This window comes from Delphinus delphis, chromosome 11, assembly GCF_949987515.2.
Source record: "Delphinus delphis chromosome 11, mDelDel1.2, whole genome shotgun sequence".
Taxonomy (NCBI): domain Eukaryota; kingdom Metazoa; phylum Chordata; class Mammalia; order Artiodactyla; family Delphinidae; genus Delphinus; species Delphinus delphis.
The window spans coordinates 31,549,980-31,568,017 of NC_082693.1; positions in this window are offsets into that span (position 1 = coordinate 31,549,980).

Genomic DNA, 18,038 nt, shown 5'->3' on the forward strand with positions numbered 1-18,038 from the left:
CATCTTCTTTATCCATTCATCCGATGATGGGTACTTAGGTTGTTTCCATCTCCGGGCTATTGTAAATAGAGCTGCAATGAACATTTTCGTACATGACTCTTTTTGAACTTTGGTTTTCTCAGGGTATATGCCCAGTACTGGGATTGCTGGGTCATATGGTAGTTCTATTTGTAGTTTTTTAAGGAACCTCCATACTGTTCTCCATAGTGGCTGAACCAATTCACATTCCCACCAGCAGTGCAAGAGTGTTCCTTTTTCTCCACACCCTCTCCAGCATTTATTGTTTCTAGATTTTTTGATGATGGCCATTCTGACCGGTGTGAGATGATATCTCATTGTAGTTTTGATTTGCATTTCTCTAATGATTAATGATGTTGAGCATTCTTTCATGTGTTTGTTGCCAGTCTGTATATCTTCTTTGGAGAAATGTCTATTTAGGTCTTCTGCCCATTTTTGGATTGGGTTGTTTGTTTTCTTGTTATTGAGCTGCATGAGCTGCTTGTAAATTTTGGAGATTAATCCTTTGTCGGTTGCTTCATTGGCAAATATTTTCTCCCATTCTGAGGGTTGTCTTTTGGTCTTGTTTATGGTTTCCTTTGCTGTGCAAAAGCTTTGAAGTTTCATTAGGTCCCATTTGTTTATTTTTGTTTTTATTTCCATTACTCTAGGAGGTGGGTCAGAAAAGATCTTACTGTGATTTATGTCATAGAGTGTTCTGCCTATGTTTTCCTCTAAGAGTTTGATAGTTTCTGGCCTTACATTTAGGTCTTTAATCCATTTTGAGCTTATTTTTGTGTATGGTGTTAGGGAGTGATGTAATCTCATACATTTACATGTACCTGTCCAGTTTTCCCAGCACCACTTATTGAAGAGGCTGTCCTTTCTCCACTGTACATTACTGCCACCTTTATCAAAGATAAGGTGTCCATATGTGCATGGGTTTATCTCTGGGCTTTCTATCCTGTTCCACTGATCTATCTTTCTGTTTTTGTGCCAGTACCATACCGTCTTGATAACTGTAGCTTTGTAGTATAGTCTGAAGTCAGGGAGCCTGATTCCTCCAGTTCCTTCTTTCATTCTCAAGATTGCTTTGGCTATTCGGGGTCTTTTGTGTTTCCATACAAATTGCAAAATTTTTTGTTCTAGTTCTGTGAAAAATGCCAGTGGTAGTTTGATAGGAATTGCATTGAATCTGTAGATTGCTTTGGGTAGTAGAGTCATTTTCACAATGTTGATTCCTCCAATCCAAGAACATGGTATATCTCTCCATCTATTTGCATCATCTTTAATTTCTTTCATCAGTGTCTTATAATTTTCTGCATACAGGTCTCTTGTCTCCTTAGGTACGTTTATTCCTAGATATTTTATTCTTTTTGTTGCAATGGTAAATGGGAGTGTTTTCTTGATTTCACTTTCAGATTTTTCATCATTAGTGTATAGGAATGCCAGAGATTTCTGTGCATTAATTTTGTATCCTGCCACTTTACCAAATTCATTGATTAGCTCTAGTAGTTTTCTGGTAGCATCTTTAGGGTTCTCTATGTATAGGATCATGTCGTCTGCAAACAGTGACAGCTTTACTTCTTCTTTTCCGATTTGGATTCCTTTTATTTCCTTTTCTTCTCTTATTGCTGTGGCTAAAACTTCCAAAACTATGTTGAATAAGAGTGGTGAGAGCAGGCAACCTTGTCTCGTTCCTGATCTTAGTGGAAATGCTTTCAGTTTTTCACCATTGAGGATGATGTTTGCTGTGGGCTTGTCATATATGGCCTTTATTATGTTGAGGAAAGTTCCCTCTATGCCTACTTTCTGCAGGGTTTTTATCATAAATGGGTGTTGAATTTTGTCAAAAGCTTTCTCTGCATCTATTGAGATGATCATATGGTTTTTCTCCTTCAGTTTGTTAATATCACATTGATAGATTTGCGTATATTGAAGAATCCTTGCATTCCTGGAATAAACCCCACTTGATCATGGTGTATGATCCTTTTAATGTGCTGTTGGATTCTGTTTGCTAGTATTTTGTTGAGGATTTTTGCATCTATGTTCATCAGTGATATTGGCCTGTAGTTTTCTTTCTTTGTGACATCCTTGTCTGGTTTTGGTATCAAGGTGATGGTGGCCTCGTAGAAGGAGTTTGGGAGTGTTCCTCCCTCTGCTATATTTTGGAATAGTTTGAGAAGGATAGGTGTTAGCTCTTCTCTAAATGTTTGATAGAATTCGCCTGTGAAGCCATCTGGTCCTGGGCTTTTCTTTGTTGGAAGATTTTTAATCACAGTTTCAATTTCAGTGCTTGTGATTGGTCTGTTCATATTTTCTATTTCTTCCTGATTCAATCTTGGCAGGTTGTGCATTTCTAAGAATTTGTCCATTTCTTCCAGATTGTCCATTTTATTGTATAGAGTTGCTTGTAGTAATCTCTCATGATCTCTTTTATTTCTGCAGTGTCAGTTGTTACCTTTCCTTTTTCATTTCTAATTCTATTGATTTGAGTCTTCTCCCTTTTTTTCTTGATGAGTCTGGCTAGTGGTTTATCTATTTTGTTTATCTTCTCAAAGAACCAGCTTTTAGTTTTATTGATCTTTGCTATTGTTTCCTTCATTTCTTTTTCATTTATTTCTGATCTGATTTTTATGATTTCTTTCCTTCTGCTAGCTTTGGGTTTTTTTTGTTCTTCTTTCTCTAATTGCTTTAAGTGCAAGGTTAGGTTGTTTATTCGCGATGTTTCCTGTTTCTTAAGGTGGGCTTGTATTGCTATAAACTTCCCCCTTAGAACTGCTTTTGCTGCATCCCACAGGTTTTGGGTCGTTGTGTCTCCATTGTCATTTGTTTTTAGGTATTTTTTGATTTCCTCTTTGATTTCTTCAGTGATCACTTCATTATTAAGTAGTGTATTATTTAGCCTCCATGTGTTTGAATTTTTTACAGATCTTTTCCTGTAATTGATATCTAGTCTCATGGCGTTGTGGTCAGAAAAGATACTTGATACAATTTCAATTTTCTTAAATTTACCAAGGCTTGATTTGTAACCTAAGATATGATCTATCCTGGAGAATGTTCCATGAGCACTTGAGAAAAATGTGTATTCTGTTGTTTTTGGATGGAGTGTCCTATAAATATCAATTAAGTCCATCTTGTTTAATGTATCATTTAAAGCTTGTGTTTCCTTATTTATTTTCATTTTGGATGATCTGTCCATGGGTGAAAGTGGGGTGTTTAAGTCCCCTACTATGAATGTGTTACTGTCGATTTCCCCTTTTATGGCTGTTAGTATTTGCTTTATGTATTGAGGTGCTCCTATGTTGGGTGCATAAATATTTACAATTGTTATATCTTCTTCTTGGATCGATCCCTTGATCATTATGTAGTGTCCTTCTTTGTCTCTTTTAATAGTCCTTATGTTAAAGTCTATTTTGTCTGATATGAGAATTGCTACTCCAGCTTTCTTTTGGTTTCCATTTGCATGGAATATCTTTTTCCATCCCCTTACTTTCAGTCTGTATGTGTCTCTAGGTCTAAAGTGGATCTCTTGTAGACAACATATATAAGGGTCTTGTTTTTGTATCCATTCAGCTAATCTGTGTCTTTTGGTAGGAGCATTTAGTCCATTTACATTTAAGGTAATTATCGATATGTATGTTCCTATTCCCATTTTCTAAATTGTTTTGGGTTCATTATTATAGGTCTTTTCCTTTTCTTGTGTTTCTTGCCTAGAGAAGATCCTTTAGCATTTGTTGGAAAGCTGGTTTGGTGGTGCTGAACTCTCTCAGCTTTTGCTTGTCTGTAAAAGTTTTAATTTCTCCATCAAATCTGAATGAGATCCTTGCTGGGTAGAGTAGTCTTGGCTTCAATACTATTTTGAATAAAAGTGGTGAGAGTGAATATCCCTGTCTTGTTCTTGATCTTAGAGGAAAGGCTTTCAGCTTTTCATCATTGAATATGATGCTGGCTTTAGGTTTGCCATATTGGGCCTTTATTATATGGTATGTTCCCTCCACACCCAATTTGTTGAGAGGTTTTCATCATAAATAGATGTTGAATTTTGTCAAAAGCTTTTTCTGCATCTATTGAGATAACCGTATGATTTTTATCCTTCATTTATCCTTCATGTATCACATTGACTAATTTGTGGATATTGAACTATTCCTGAATTCTGGGATAAAACCCACTTGATCATTGTGTATAATCCTTTTAATATATTGTTGGGTTCAGTTTGCTAATATTTCATTGAGGATTTTTGTATCTATGTTCATCAGTGATACTGGCCTTTAATTTTCTATTTTTATAGTGTTTTTGCTGGTTTTGGTACCAGGATGATTCTGGCCTCAGAATGAGTTTGGAAGCATCCCTCCTTCAATATATTGGAATAGTTTGAGAAGGACAGGCATTAGTCCTTTTTTAAATGTTTAGTAGAATTCAACTGTGAAGCTGTCCTGGACTTTTGTTTGTTGGGAGGTTTTTTTTTTTTTTTTTTTTTTTTTTTTTTAACTACTGATTCAATTTCATTACTGGTAAATGATCTGATATCTAGGTATTTGTCCAGTTTTTCTTGGTTGTCCATTTTATTGTTGTATAATTGTTTGTAGTATTATCTCATGATCTCTTGTATTTCTGTGATGTTGGCTATAGTTTCTCATTTTTCATTTCTGATTTTATTTACATCTTCTCTTTCTCTCTCTATTTGATGTGTCTGGCTAAAGGTTTATCACTTTTGTTTCTTATCTTTTCAAAGAAATAGCTCTTTGTTTCATTAATATTTACTGTTTTTTTGGTCTCTATTTCTTTATTTCTGTTCTGATCTTTATTATTTCTTTTCTTCTACTAACTTTGGGTTTTGTTTGTTCTTCTTTTTCTGGTTCCTTTAGCTGTAAGGTTATGCTGTTTACTTGAAATTTTTCTTGTTTCCTGAGGTGGGTTTGTATCACTATAAACTTTCCTCTGTGAGCTACTTTTACTGCATCCCATAGATTTTGGATCATTGTGTTTTCATTTTCATTGGTCTCCAGGTATCTTTTGACTTTCTCTTTGATTTATTCAGTTGTTTAGTAGCATATTGTTTACCCTCCCCATGTTTGTGTTTTTTGTAAGTTTTTCCCTGTAGCTTATTTCTGTTCTGATAGCATTTTATGGCTGGAAAATGTGCTTGATATTATTTCAGTCTTCTTAAATTTATTGAGCTTTGTTTCATGCTGTAGCATGTGATCTCTCCTGGGGAATATTTCATGTGCCCTTGAAAAGAATGTGTATTCTGCTTGCTATTGGATAGAGTGTTCTTTATATATCTGTCAAGGCTGCATAACCTAATGTGTCATTTAAGGTCACTGTTTCCTTATTGATTTTCTTTCTGAATGATCTCCCCAAGGATGGAAGTGGGGTGTTAAAGTCCCCTATTTTATTACTGTCAGTTTCTTTCTTTATGGTTTCTAATATTTACTTTATGTATTTAGATGCTTCGATGTAGGGTACATATATATTTATAATTATTTTATCTTCTTTTGATCGATCCCTTTAGCATTATATAATATCCTTCTTTGCCTCTTGCTACATTCTATGTTTTAAAGTCTACTTTGTCTGTTATGAGTATTGTTACTCCAGCTTATTTTCATTTCCATTTGCATGGAATTCCTTTTTCCATTCTCTCCTTTTCAGTCTGTGTGTCTTTAGATCTGAAGTAAGTTTCTTATAGGCAGCATATATATAGATCTTGTTTTTTTAATCCGTTCAGCCAGTTTATGTCTTTTGACTGGAGGATTTAGTCCATTTACACTTAATGTAATTATTGATAGGTATGTACTTATTGCCATTTGTTAATTGTTTTGGGCTTATTTTTGTAGTTCTTTTCTTTTCTTTCTTCCCCTGTGATCTGATGATTGTTCTAGTGTTACATTTGGATTCCTTTCTCTTTTTTGTGAGTGTATTTATTGCAGATTTTTGGGTTTTGGTTATCATGAGATTTACATATACTAACCTATATATGTGTATACATGATTATTTTAAGTTGATGATCCCTAAAGTTCAAATGCATCTAATAACCCTGCATTTCTACTACCCACTCCATATTTAATGTTTCTGACATCATATTCTACATCTTTTTGTTTTCTATATCCCTTTACTTATTGTCGCTATAGTTGATTTTACTACTTTTGTCTTTTAAGTTTCGAACTAGCTTTAAAGGGGTTTACTTACTACATTTACTGTATATTTGCCTTTACCAATGAGATTTTTCCTTTCAAAATTTTTATATTTCTAGTTGTAGTCTTGTCTTCTCTGCTTAGGGAAGTCCCTTTAACATTTCTTGTAAGGCCTATTTAGTGGTGCTGAACACTTTTAGCTTTTGTTTCCTGTAAACTAGCTTTTAATCTCTCTTTCAAATCTGAGTGATGGCCTTTTCCTGAGATAGCATCTTCTGAGTCATTAAAATCTGATAAAAAAGAAAGACTCAGAAAGAAAATCTGGTTGAATTTATCAATCAATCAATAAGCATTTATCATAACCTATTTTATGTAAGCTCTGTGTTAGATGCCCATTATCAGAAATATAAAGCATGGTGATAGATTTCAGGGAGTTTATGCGATAAAAGTAACTAACAAATTTTAACACTTACTATGTTGAAGTGCTATATGAGGTAAGTTTTTTTCATGTTCTTTCATTTAATTAAATCTCACAGCATTCCTATTATGGAGGTATTATTATTGTTATTTCATTTAACAAATAAAAATATTGAGATTTAAAGGGCTTAAGTAACTTGGTTATGGACAAACAGTAAGTAAATGTAAAACATGATACTAAACTACAGGTGTAAGAAATTAAAGCTTATATTTTCAACTATTAGATCCACCACCTGTCTCTTTACAACACATTGGGAAGGCAAGAAAAATATATTTGAAAAAATGAACAATGCAAGTTAGGAGAAAAAAATACTCTTTTATTTTTCTTTGTTTAGGCAACATTCTCTACTGTTAAGCAATACTTGTGAACTTATTAAATTGAAAAATATTATTAATAAGCATCTTCAGCAACTAGGGCTTTCCCAGTTTTAATGAAGAAGGAAAAAGCTTAATCAGTGAGAGTACAGAAATAGATGACACCCTGAAAACCATAAGTTAGATAAGTTAAAGCCATCAAGGCTCTTTCAACATCTCTGGCAGTTATCGCCACACCAAATTTGAACACATCAGCCTTAAACTACTAGAAATTTAGGAGCCAGCTAAGAAAATTATCAAAGGGCTGAAGAGAATCTCCCTAGAGAAAGTAAAGTTAAAACAAGAGCTAAAGTTGTTAGAATTAATAGAAGTTAATCAGTGTTCTGTTTTAGGCTGAACCGAAGTGGGTATATAAGACAACAGAGAATTCAAGTATGTCAGGGCATAGGTGAGGTTGTGGAGATAATAAAACTTCTCCACTTAAGGATAAATGAGTTTGGACACAAAATCAGAGCAGAATGTCCAGCATGAGTAACAACAGGACAGTCTACTGACTGGTACAAGTTTGACAAGCTAGGGAGTCAAAATCTTGGGACAGAGATAAGTGGTGCAGATTTTTAGAAAGAAGCTTAATACACAAGAACTCTTAGCCAAAGATCTAAAATAAATGAAACATTTATTCAAAGGCAAGCAGATCAGTTCTATCTTTTCAACTCTATCATAATGCCTGATAATTCAAACTTAAAGAATCAGACCCTCTAATATAAGCGCACACTGTGTATTGATTCAGTCTTCCATGCATTCAGCACATACTTGGTACCCTGTGTAATAATCACAATGATGCACATCATACCTGTGATAAATGAAAGGTAAATGAAACAAATATGATCTTTGCTGTAGTGAAAATTATATTATAGTGGAAGAGTTAGACATTAACTAAACAATTATAAAAGTGTGTTTTTAATTATAATTTTGATCAGCTATAAAGGAAAGTTACTGAGTATTGCAAGAATGAATTACAGAAGGAAGTATCCAAGTTTGCAAATTGGTAAAGTAGAATATACAGCCTGAAAGACAAGTCAGTTAGCCAAGCAAATATTTGGGAAAAAAATTCCTGACAGAGGAAGAATAGTCTTAAAGTTAGGAAAACCAAGGAGTTGGCCGGAGTTGCTAGAATACAATGAAGAAAGGGGAAAAGAGAACACGATGAAGCTGTAGGGTTGGCTAGAAACCAACAGGACATTATATACTATGTTGAAGATTTTGAATATTATCTTAATTGTAGCTCAGGAAAACACTGAACACTTTTATGCCAGTAAACAATATGATGACATTGACATTTTTAACATATCGTTTTAGATGATCTCACTATGTATTTTGTATGGATTAGACAGCAGCAGAGTAGATATGGGGAGCTCATCTATAAGACTGTTTCAATAGTCTGAGAGATGATGATAGCTTGAACTTTGCTATTGACAATAAAGACAGGAAAAAGTAGATAGATACAGTATATAATTAGGCAGTAGAAAAGAGGGTTGAAGCTGTAGGCTTTAAGCATAAATAGGATGGTGTAGGGTGATGTCATTTACTAGGATAGGAAGGACTGGAGATGATCAGATTTGGGGGAAATATTGGGAATTCAGTTATCTAAGAGTGAGATATAACCAAGTAGAACTATGAAGCTGATGTGTTGAATTTCAGAAAAGATTTCTTGCCTAGAGACAAAATTTGAGTTCATCAGCATATAGATAATCTTTCAAGTAAAAAGGTGATATCTCAGTTTCTGGAATGAGTAGATTAGTAGATGATAGTACCATTTCCTAGCACAGAGGAGAAAAAGGAAAACCAAATTTAGAGAAAGGAAGTCGAGTTCATTTGTGAACTGCCTGAGATAAACATCAAGTACAAAAGTAGGCTGATGGGTCCGGAGTTCAGAAAATAAATTTTGGATGGAGATATATATTTAAATTCAGTATACATTATCTGTCAAGTTATGTAAGTACATAAGGTACAGTTTATATCATTTTTATTAATGATGACTGTTTTTAACAACTGTCTTGCAAAATCCTGAAATTTAAAATGGTCTCTAACACTGGGCTGGCTCCAACAGACCACTGATTCTAAGTTAGATTTTGACCTATAGCCCATGTCAGTGAATATTTCCCATGTCAATTAATATTTTTCGGAAAAAAAAAGGGCCCAAGTCATGTTAACTGGACTGGAAAAAAGGTGCTTTTGCATTCATACCTGCATGCCCCAAGCCAGTTTTTTTCCCTTCTATTTCATATACTTGTTTTTCTTTGTATTGTTTATTTGGATTATTTTTCAAACATAATTTTTACTGGGTCATATGCTAGATAAGAGTTTTGCATCTGACAGTTTTGCACCAAGGGTCAGTCTAGATCATATGTTATTCTTATATTTAAATTAAGACTTTCAATCCCTATGTTCAATCAATCATCTATTTTTAATTTAAACTCGTGTATTTCAGTGAAGTGTCACTTTTTTCATAAAGATCCCAATACCCACTCCCTACAACTAAAATATTAGTTATATTTTTAGATACTTTATGAGTGCCTCTTCAAATTAATAGGACAAATGTCTCTGATAAAATATTTTCCAGGAAATTACAGTTGCAAGTTTAAAGATAAAACTCCTTATGAAGAAGCAAAGTTGATTGCCTTATGCAATGACTGTATGAAAACCAATATTTTACAAAAGGACTTACTGGAATATTAATATCCTGCTATGAGATCTAGTTTTGGTAGAAAAATAAAATGCATTGCAAAGTATTCATATAAAAAAGAACTTATACAAAATTACCTTATTAAATGAAAGTATAGCAGTTACATTTTACATTGAACTTATGGTCAAAAAAGAATAGAAAGAGTGTGAATAAAAGCCTCTGTCCAAACTTATTTCTGAAATGATTTTATATCTAGAGAATTCTACAGCACTAGACATTGGTTTTTAAAGGTTGTGTAAAAATTCAGGTGAAACTAATCTAGGATGTTAGCCTGCAGGACAATAGTTATCTTTGTGGGTGGTGGAGGATGGAAGGGAGAACACAGGGACTCTGGGCTCCTAGTAATGTATTGTGTGTTGATCCGAGTGTGGGTGACATAGTTGTGCCGGTTTGTGAAAATTCAACAAGTTGTATGATGTTACATGTACACTAATGTGAAATATAGTATACTGCCATTAAATATTTAAAATATTTGTATACATATGCACATCCACATATACATACACAATGTAAACTTCTGCAATATAATCATGATATGGTCATTTTTAAAATACATTTATTTAGAAGTTTTTAATTAAGTACTTTTTAGTGATAATGAGGCAAAACTTGTATAAAGTCCATAAAAGGAGTCTGTGTTTTTAATGGTTTAATCAAGTATTGTAGTGAATGTATGATTTATTTTATTGTTGACATTTATTCATTTGTGAATTCATACAGTAAACCTTATTTTTCTAAACCTTCTTAAAGGAGTTACTTACTGGTCAAGTCATTCTTTTCAAAAGCTCACAACTCTTAAAGACCTAAGAAAGTACACACTTTTCTTGAATAAAAGAAATTGAGACATAATGAAGTAAATCTAAATTGCCTTGAGACTTGATATTTATTTAGACCAGACTATTTTGCAAATATTTAAATTTGTTACTAGAAAAAAGAAGCAGGATTAAACTTGTAAAATTCTTTTCTAATGTATATCTAGAGATACATACTGACATGTTCCCAGAGGTGTTCAGTGAATCTCATGGGATAGAACTGGTTGCTGGTATCTCTGACTTGAAGTTAAATATGTCTTCTTCCAAGAGTATTTAGTCCCTTAAAAAGGAAAACTGCTTCTCTAAAAGTAACTACAATTAAATAGGGATTATTATAATTATTTAGACTTAAAAAACTTCATAGACTTAAAAAACTTTGTTATATTTTTCAATTATATCTGTAACCATTAGCAGAAATCTTATTAGGTTCATTTTATATGCAGGTTAAACTACAGTTGGGTGATTTGTATGAGACCTTGGAAATCATTTTGGTATATTAAGCTCTATATGCTAACTGAAATATTGAGAAAATGTTGGGTATATTAATGGAACTAAGAATTCTTTAATGTTGTATGGACAATGTACAAATCTATCAAATTTTGAGACATGTTGGGATACCTGTTCCCTACAGATATTTTCTTCTTTATTTAACTGAAAGATGTGTGCCCACTACCAGCTTAATAAATATAAATATATGCAAATAAAATTCTCTATACCCTCCTTCCCAATAATACCCTTCCTCCTCTCCCCAGAAGTAAGTACAATCCAGATTATGGAATTTATATCCAGGCCTTAATTTTCATGTATCTTATTTACATATACCTTTAGGCAAAATATAATATCATACCATTTGCTTATTTTTAAATTTTATGTAATTGGAATTATGATATATGAGTTCTGCACTTTTTTTCCTCAGCATTAAGCATGCAAGCTCCATCTATGTTGATGGTTGTAGCTCTATTTTGTTCATTTGTTGGTGAATTTACAAAAATATTGTTAAAGGATATTACAGCGTAATAACCCTGAGCTTTGGTCATGTGGTACTTTGTCTTATTCTTTAATCTATGTACCCTTAAGAAAGTTACTGAAAACTATTTCAGCCTGTTTTATTACCTATTGAAAGGGATGGTAATGTCTTCTTTATAAATTAGTTTAGACATAATTACATACTGTGCATTTGGAGATAAATATATAGATATATAAAATATTATGTATTTGGAACAATAATAAATGATTTTTCTTTTCCATATTTTAATTTTTTTCTCTTATTTTTAAAACAAGTAGTGATTACCAGACATACTTGTTTTGTATACTTTTAATACAAAACTCACTTTTTGCTGGTCTTCTGGGCAGAGATGGAGAGAAAAGCAGAGATGGAGAGAATGCATTCTGTTAGGACTGTGGTTCTTGGAAGCGGTTCAGCAGCTTGATGTGGTTTAAGGTGTGAATTGTGAACTTGGAAAATCTAGATGTGACTTCAGTCTTACCTGTCATTGGTCATGTGACTTGGCCAAATTTCTTAGCCTTTCTTTGAGCCAGAGTCTTCATTGATAAGTGGAGGTAAATGTTACTTATCTCACAAGAGCTTTGTGATGATCAAACCAAATAAGTTTATTAAAGTACTAAGCATGTTCTAGCCTTATAGTATATGTTTAACATATATTAGCAGGTTCCCCTTCTGTAGTCAACTTATTAATGATGTCAAGATATTTATTTAATGTAAGGCTTTTATGTACATTTTCTTATCTACATCTCAGGGTTTCATCCTCCACCTTCTTTTCTCTGTACACCTTCAACCCTGAGTTGCTTCCTCCACTTCCATAGCTTAAACAATCTGGCTACTCCCAAACCTATTTAGTGAGCTATAGCTTCATTATCCAAGTGTCTACTGGAAGTTCTATAAGTGTCCAATTCTTTACCAACTCTTCATCTTTCTTCTGGTTTGTCTCTCCTTTGTTTCATTTAATATTATAATCTCATTACCTCACCATCTTCTCATAATATCGGTGGTTCTTCTTTTCTTCTTCTTTATTTTTTTTGGATAAGGATGAGGGGAGAAGGACACTGAGTGACTCAAGCCCTAAAGTCCTAAAGTCTTCTATGATTTCTCCCTGTCTCTTAATCCGACTTAGTCCTACGCGCTAATGTTTAAATATCTCTAGAATATTCCTATCTCTGCTTTGTGCAGGCCCTCATCACTTCTGGTAAACTAAAATCATATCCTATTAAACACATTTTTTATTCTGGTTACTGCATCCAATCTATCCTCTAGCCACAAAATTTAGTCATTTTACTCTCTTGGTGAAATCTTTAAATATCTCTTTCTCTGTAGAATAGCTTCAAACTCCTTCCCAGATTAAAAATGTTGTATATAATCATGATTTTAACAGTTTTTAAAAAGAGTCCTATACTATCAGATTTTGTATAATTTTGCCTCATCACCTGACAAAATGTTTATTGTATCCAAAATTATCATAATATAGATACTTCAGTTTCTCAAGCATATCATGTGATGTCCTGTCTCTACAAATGCATACTTTTCTCTTTACTAAAAATGGCTTTCCCTTCAAGCCTTTTCTTCAAGACTAAGATTTTGGAGAATATAAATTAATGTTTCTAAAGTCCTTACTGTGTAAGAAACTGTTTTAAGTGACAAAAAGACATTGTAATATTTGAATTTTCTAATAACTCTGTGATGGCAATGAAATTTCCATTTAGAGATGAGGAAATCAAGGCAGGATTTAAACTCTCATCTGGATGACTATAAAAACTGTGTTTTTAATTATTATTCTGTAAGCCATTTATTTAATTCTTATAAAAAGAAAAAGAGATAGATATTTAACTAGATTTCTACATGATAAAACTCATGCTCATGGAGTACGGGTAGCACAAAAAATGTCACATGAACAAGACCCTATGGTGCTTTCCTGCAACAGATCCCTCCCCCCATATTTTCTCCCTGCCTTTTGTTTGTAGAAAAACTGCAGTCTCCCAGGCATCCCCTGAGTCACAAAGGCCTGGCTCAAGAATTAATGATCGATGAACATTGGGGTACATGTGTCTTTTTGAATTATGGCTTTCTCAGAGTATATGCCCAGTAGTAGGATTGCTTGGTCATATGGTAGTTCTATTTTCAGTTTTTCTATGAACACCCATACTGTTCTCCATAGTGGCTGTACCAATTTACATTCCCACCAACAGTGCAAGAGTGTTCCCTTTTGTCCCCACCCTCTCCATCATTTATTATTTGTAGATTTTTTTTTTTTGCGGTACGTGGGCCTGTCACTGTTGTGGCCTCTCCCGTTGCGGAGCACAGGCTCAGCGGCCATGGCTCATGGGCCTAGCTGCTCTGTGGCATGTGAGATCTTCCTGGACCGGGGCACGAACCCGTGTCCCCTGCATCGGCAGGCAGACTCTCAACCACTGCGCCACCAGGGAAGTCCTGTTTGTAGATTTTTTGATGATGGCCATTCTGATCGGTGTGAGGTGATACCTCATTGTAGTTTTCATTTGCATTTCTCTAACAATTAGTGATGTTGAACATCTTTTCATGTGCCTCTTGGCCATCTGTCTGTCCTCTTTGGAGAAATGTCTATGCACTATTCACAATAGCCAGGACATGGAAGCAACCTAAATGTCCATTGACAGATGAATGGATAAAGAAGATGTGGTACATATATACAATGGAATATTACTCAGCCATAAAAAGGAATGAAATTGAATCATTTTAGAGATGTGGATGGACCTAGAGTCTGTCATACAGAGTGAGGTAAGTCAGAAAAAAAAAACCAAATACCATATATTAATGCATATATGTAGAATCTAGAAAAATGGTACAGATGAACCTATTTGCAGGGCAGGAATATAGACGCAGATGTAGAGAACAGAAGGGTGGACACAGTGGGAGAAGTGGAAGGTGGGATGAATTGACAGATTGACATATATACAGTACCATGTGTGAAAGAGATAGCCAGTGGAACTCTGCTGTATAGCACAGGGAGCTCAGCTTAGTGCTCTGTGATAACCTAGTTGGGTGGGATGGGGGGGTGGGTGGGAGGGAGGTCCAAAAGGGAGGGGATACATGTATACATATAGCTGATTCATTGTGTTGTACAGCAGAAACTAATACAACATTGTAAAGCAATTATACGCCAATAAAAAAAGAATTAATGATCAAAAAGATGTGAACAGGTAGTGACAAAAGTAGCAGTTGAACCAGGAGAACTGGTAACAGTTTAAACAGTAAATCAGCCATGTGGCATTCACAGAATCTTTAGTTCCTCCCTGATATACCTAGATAACAGTATCTGAAACATATTTCGTGAGTTTTTTAACAGATGCTAACACCCCCACCAAATGGAAGAAGTTAACTACTTGATGACCTTGACCTACTGGAGCCTGAGGATTGATAATGTTAACCCCTGTGACACTGCCCTCTTAACTCACCACCAACCGATCAGAGAACTGTGCACGAGCTGATCACATACACCAGAACTCCCCTCCTTCACCTTGCCTTTAAAAATATTCCCTGAAACTCATCTGGAAGTTTGAGTTTTTTGAGCATTAGCTGCCCCAGACTCCTTGTCTGGTGCCTTACAATAAATGCTGCACTTTCCTTCACTATAACCCAGTGTCAACCTTGGCTTTCCTGTGCAGGGCAAGCAGACCGAAGTTTGGTTGGGTAACAAATTGAGGAAGCTTGAATTTAATTTCAAATTTGACAAACATTAAAGCCCATGTTAGTTCTATTTACCACACAGTTTCTTTAAATAGTACCCCCTCCATGAATCATTTCCTAATGCCCCATGAGCAGTTGGTGATGCCAATATTTCTTCTGCTTCTATGCCTCATATATAACACTTATCTATCAGTTACTTAGCATACAGGCACAGTATACTTTAGTAATTACCTCATTTGCATACCTTAACGTGTATCAGAGGTAATTATATTCATCACTCTGTATCTACGTCTTTTCTTGTTTTCTTCACTAAAGCATGAATACCTTGGGGGCAGCCACTATATATATTTGTCTTCCTAGCATATAGTACAATTTGTTTCATACAGAAGGTACATAATAAATATTTTTTGATTGAATGAATGTGTTATGATTAGGGAATGACTATGTTATGGGTAGGACAGCTTGACAAAAGAGGAAAGAATATCTTAAATCTCAGAGAATAAATGCAGTCTGCTCCCACAACCCTTGAGTTCAGGAATGTAGAAACTTTGGCAGGCTAAATTATTTTCCTAATTCTACATGGCATTATGTATTCTTATAGTGGATATAAATTATGCATTTTTCCAAATGACAGGCAGGATAGGTATATGTCTTAATAGATATTGCAAAACTAGCAGAATAAATATGTTTGATTTATTCACACATTTTGATTCATTTTATTGACCCTATTGTACATTACAGAGTTCACTCCATATTTTACATGCATTATAACTTCAAAATATTGGAAATCCTCTAGATCAGCAAAGAGATCAAATTCATCTAAAAGACCCATCTCTGTTTTCCATCCATTTGAAAAGATTTGTTAAGTGTGTTTCTCAGGCATAGCCAGACTTCTGGAAAGTGGAAATTGGTACTTATTACATTCTCAGGCTTCATCTTATCTGGGAGTACAACTGGTTATTTTTACTCAGGTGTTTCCCTTCAAGGTTTACTTGTTGCCCCCACTCTGATTTCTTAGGGACTTACTATCTCCATAGCTTTTCTCAGGCCATACTCTTCTCTTCTTTGCTGACTCTAATCTTGGTCTTTTCTAGGTTGATGGTGTGTGTGTGCAAGTGTGTGTGTGTGTGTGTGTGTGTGTGTGTGTGTGTGTGTGTGTGTTTCATCTCTCTCCTCACCTTTAAAACAATTGAATCTGAAAATTCACCAAGTAGATGAAAAGTTGCCATCACCGTTTTAGACTTGGATCTTGGATATTTGTATGTGAGAAAAGATATTGTCTTTCACTCACAGCAGAAGAAGAGAAGGACAAAGCTAATGCTTTTCCTATCCACCTAGTTATGCACTATTGAATTATGTCATTTCAGAGAACTTAAATTTCCAATGCTTACGTTTGTAATTATTTTTGGTTTTGTCAGCAATCTATATCTCCTAAATGAATGTACTCTATATCCTTATACCTAAATGAATGTACTCTATATCCTTATACATGATAACTTAAGTTTCAAAGTTTTCAATTTTCTACTATTTTTAAAAGAGATGTTATCTTCATATAAAATTGCCTCTTTAAATGATTAAATTGATACAACTCTTGGCAGGAAATTAATCCTTAGCTATACCTTTTGTAATTTTTAAGTGTTTGAGATCTTCTGTATAAAGAATAAAGAATATTACTATGATAAATGGTCTTCTTATAGTTTAATTTTATTATTTAAATTTTATTATGTATATATGTAAACATACAAAAAGAATCTGGCTTGGACAAAACAAAACATTGTGGAATATGGAATATATAATGTACATAGTAATTGGATAGTTAATTTCTCAGACACCTTTAGAATATTTTAGCATAATCTTTATCAACTAGGTGCACCTATTTTCCCAATGACCTAGCAGGGATTATGCTCTTACTGCACTTGGAAGGAAGAGCCATCTCCCTGAACATCCCTGAACTCCATTGCTATTGTCATCAGGGCTCCTACTACCCTCTCATGCTGGTATCAGTTGTTACTGGCTTATTGACTGCAAATCACCATTGAAGAGGCTTTGGAAAGACATGGCATTAGGCTTCTAAATGATCTCAATAACATCAGTCCTCTTTGGTGGATAAAGCTTAATTCGTTTTTACAATTAAGATACTTTGGGAAATAGACAAACATTTCTTGTACATAAATGCATTTGGTATTTTACATGGATCTCCCATTATGGTAACTTTTAAAAATATTATACTACTATGTTTTCTCCTGATGAATATTAGCATAATAAAAAGCACAATTTGTTTTAAAGCTTACTTTTTTGAGGCAGTGAAAAAAGACTAGTAGAAATCATGGCGTGTTCTTAGGAGCTTAAATTCAGAGAGAAAGGGCTCTCAGAACTACTGACACACCCAGAGCACAGGTGCTCATGATCCAAAATAGTTAACAATGATGTACCCACTATGATGATTAAAAAAAAAGAAATCCTCTTCCACATTATTGAAATAAAAATTGTTTTTAAGTTAAAGTCTTCAAAGAAATGTTATTCAAATGAGCCCAGATAAAAACTTCTATGATTTATACCAATACACCATTCTTTTTTTTTTTTTTCTTAATTTTCCGTTTAGCCCTGTTAATTTTCCCGAGATGGTAGGAAAAGATCAACTCTGTATATTTCACTTCTAATATAAAATATTCAACCTAAACCCACAGAAAGTATGTATTTTGAATAAAAGAAAATAGATGCTATAGCATTTCTGCGGAAGAGTCCAGTTTAAACATTCTGCAGTATGCAAATGCCATCTCGTTTATGTGAATGTTTTACTCGAGTGGATGCTGCAGGGTTGGAGGCTTCTGCCTGTGATTTAGGTTGTAATTTTATTTGTGGAAATAAACCAATCACGTATC